At 43.3% G+C, this 4,007-nt stretch overlaps 1 pseudogene; it reads left to right on the forward strand.

Annotated features, from left to right (window-relative positions):
• Positions 1 to 1,523: 1,523 nt before the first annotated feature.
• LOC149180439 (L-gulonolactone oxidase 2-like) lies at positions 1,524 to 3,391 on the forward strand (annotated as a pseudogene).
• Positions 3,392 to 4,007: the final 616 nt, after the last annotated feature.

Here is a 4,007-nt window from a genome sequence, read left to right on the forward strand (position 1 = left end):
TGATTGCGCTGCGAAACTGCCTAATTGGAATTGCGCTGCGAAATTACAAAAAGACACGGTGACTGACATAAGATAATCGGTGGCTATAGAACAATGGTAGATGGAGGGGAACCAATGAGAGCTGAGAATAACTTGACTCAAAAACTCATCAAAACTCCAGATTCTAAGGGAAAAAATTAAAACCAAATTAAACTAACATTGACCTTCGTCATCGGGCTAGGATGGAAAGTTACATGTATCAATTTTAGTTCTAAGTGATAACAGAATCTATCATAGAATTTCCTACTCTTTGAATCTTACGAAAACATGCCAACATGTCCCTTGGAATTGAACTTGGATGAAACTCCACTCTCAACCACTCTAGCTACTAATGTGAGACTAGAAAAGAAACTCCTTTTTCTTTTACCGTGTAGAATGGCAACTCATTAGAGCAATCTAGGCAAGGTCCAGGATCAAACCTTTCATCAACCACTATAACACCAAGGGCATATCCAACACCTGTAAGATAGGTATACCAATAACATGACTAGTCAGTAAAAGATGAAATGTCTTGACTCCATCGGAGTGGATTTTATCATAGGGGTCGCCTACTCTTTGGGCCTTATCATAATGGACCAAACATATCCCTTGGAATTGAACCCGAGTGAATGGGAGAATAATTGTGCTCTCGACCATTTGAGCTACTAACCCCAAACAAAATCCAAACTCTGTCAATAAGGAATGTTTTCAATTTATAAGAGAACAATGTATGTGATAAAAGATTAATGATGATGGAAACTTCACTGACAAATTTAATAGAAGAACTCATTAAAGGGAATGTTGAAATAGGTAACTTCTACTTATCTTATGTGTGATTATATTAAATATTGTATATTTGTTATTAATTTGATTATTAAAAAATAAAATTTATTTCTAAGTAAAAAATCTATTAATATTATGAGTAACTATTAAACCTAATTAGATATGGAAGATGATGTCAACTAATAAAAACGAAGATATTAAATATTAGGTCAACTAATAAACTCTTATTTATGTTCATGTATAAATTATATTCAAAATTTAAGAAATTATTATATTTAATTAGATATTAAAGATTATATCTAATTAATAAATTATTAATTTAGTATATGCAAGATATTATCTTAACGAATTGCTGATCTGTTATTAAGATATTACAGTTATCTTAAATAACAACTTTAGGAATTTAATATAAACATAGCTTTATTACACTTCATTACAATAGAAAACGCAGACACAGCTGTGGCGCTTAACCATGAGTGTTTGTTGTGATGAAAGTTTGACCATATCAACTTTGCCTCTGTGGCCGCTCCTGCGGTGAGCTTAAGGCGATTGCAAATTCCCAGAATATTTCGGGATCCGACAGACATGGACGCGGTCAAAAAAATTGACCGCGCGATCCGGAATCTGCAATCGACTTAAGGATCCGCTCTTGTTTCATCTGAACTCTGCAATTGATGCCCTGCCTGCTAAATGAATCAAAACCATTGGAGCAAACAGAGGCGATGGTGTGTTCTATACAAATTCCTGTTACTCGGATCACATTGTGGGTGTTGATCATCCACGTTGTCGTTTCTTTTAGGAGACAAGGCATGGATGGCTGTAGCATTACCCCTCCCATAGTGGTATGCTCACTTGGACATTGCCACATATTCGACAGCCAAGGCGTATGGGATGATCGGGCCCCTTGTAGGGCGGCCAATGCTGTGTTTCCCACCACAGAGGCAGATCTAGTGGCCGCCGTCTCCCAGGCGGTAAAGAGAAAGCAGAGGATTAAAGTGATCAGCCGCCTCGCTCACAGCCACGAAAAACTCACCTGCGTAGGGGATGGGGGACTCATCATCAACACTAGATACTACGCAGCCACTCCACTTGTTAACAAAACTTCCCAGACGATCACGATGCAGGCGGGAGTTGTTATGCGAGATCTGCTGGACGAGGCTGCTAAGGTGGGTTTGACATTCCCCACCTCCACTGGCAGCCGGAGATGTGAGCACCAGTGCCCATGGCAGCGGCCTTGTAGGCAATGGTTCCACCATCAATGAATACGTTGTGGCCATGCGCTTGGTCATCCCTGCTCCTGCGTTAGAGGGTTACGCTAAGGTCATTGAATTGACCGAGAATGATGAAGATCTCAAGGCCACCGGATTCGCTCTGGGTACTCTAGGGGTCATCTCCATGATTACCTTCCCTCTCCAGCCTATGCTCAAGCGCTCCGCTACCTTGAGGTTGGAGGATGATGGTGGGATAGAGGATCGTTTCGAGAACTTCCTCGGGAAATATGAGTTTGCAAATATTTACTTGTATCTCGCCCATGGGAAGGCTCTCATGGGAAAAATTGTTAGAGTCACCGTGGATATGCCTGGCGACGGCATCACCCGGGCCGATGCCCAGACCATGACAGTCTTCAATGTTGAGCAAAGTAGTGCAAAATTTGAGTAGTAAAATGTAGTTACTTTTTTTTTAATTAAATCTTGTAAATGTGTAGAATTCTTATGTTGATTCTTTTGGTAATTTAGCTGAAGCCATTCAAGCCACGGAGGATGCAGAGAAACTGTGTAACATGTCGGGAACACACAAGATCAACTGTGTGAATGGGTTGTTTCTGAACGACGGGATTCGCTTCACAGGTTATCCCGTTGTCGGATTCAACCATCGAATGGTCACCTCGGGCGGATGTGAAGACTACCATCAGAAGCCCGACAACCAGTCGGACTACACGCTTACAAAAATCTTAAACAAGAACCAGTCCATTTTCTCGTGGGATCGCCGAGTGCGGGGCGAAACTAGATTCGATATGGAAATCAGAGTTAGGCTGTCGCGAGCTCGAGAAGCCATCGTGGACTTGAAAAGATTCAGAGCTGTGGATGCCAAGCCTCTGTGCGGGCTGGATGAGTTGAGAATCAATATGCGAACGATCAAGAAATCAGAGACAGCTTATTTAGGCCCTGCTGAGGACGTTGTGACATTTGAGTTAAACTACTATCGGTCTCGGCAGGCCTATGTTCCGACATGGAACATGGACATTTATCAGGAGATAGAGCAGATGCTGATAGAAAAGCACGGTGGGAGTCTGCACTAGGGGAAGTCTGGGGGTCACTTGTTCGAGGGACTGGGGGAGAAGAGTACTGTCAATTTGAAGCAGTTTTTGAAGGTGAAGGAGAGGCTTGATCCAGATGGCCACTTCTCTAACAAATGGACCGATGGGCTTCTTGGTATCGGGCCCGCAAACGTGGACGTGCTGAAGGCGGGGTGCGCGTTGGAAAAATTGTGCAAGTGTAGAGAGGATATCCACTGCGCTCCAAAGGTGGGCTACTTCTGCAAACTGGGCAGAATATGGACGAATGCTCGCGTTTGCAGAAAAGGGAAATAATTCATTCCACGGCCTGGGATGAGACAGGAAATGAAGGTTAACACTTCATTGCTGTGAGGACCCTACCTGTCACGTCCCCAATTCTTTTTTCGTTTAATTGGTCGGGTGTGGCACCGCCTAAGTTAATAACTTTATCCATCACTTTATGAACTACGCCTTCAACAATTCATAATAAACATGAATTAACATTATTAATGTGCGGAAACCATCAATAATACAAGAACAATAATAACAACCCAATAATATGCAAGAAGTAATCTTTTTATTATAATAGAGAAAGATTACAATGACCGAGAGCCGCACTCCACCGGCGTTCATAAACAAGGAGGGCGCCCGCCCGTGCAAGAGCGCACGGCGGTCTGCCTCAACCTTAACCGAATATACAATATATAACATACACAAGTTCCTTCGTTGAATGGGCAGGCGCACCCGTGCACGACCCGTGCCCAACCCAAACCAAACTCTGTGTATACCTTGCGGGTGGGCGCCCTTGCGCACCACCGTTCACCCTACAACCGTGTAGCACAACACCGTCGCCCGGCTCGGCGGGCACATCCCTTTGTGCGACCTGCGGTAAACCTCTACTTCGCACCTTTTGTGCGCACCCAAGACTTGT

This window comes from Pinus tabuliformis, chromosome 3_2 (assembly GCF_031772625.1).
Source record: "Pinus tabuliformis cultivar Carrire ecotype Pingquan chromosome 3_2, CPIR1, whole genome shotgun sequence".
In the NCBI taxonomy this organism is placed as follows: Eukaryota; Viridiplantae; Streptophyta; class Pinopsida; order Pinales; family Pinaceae; genus Pinus; species Pinus tabuliformis.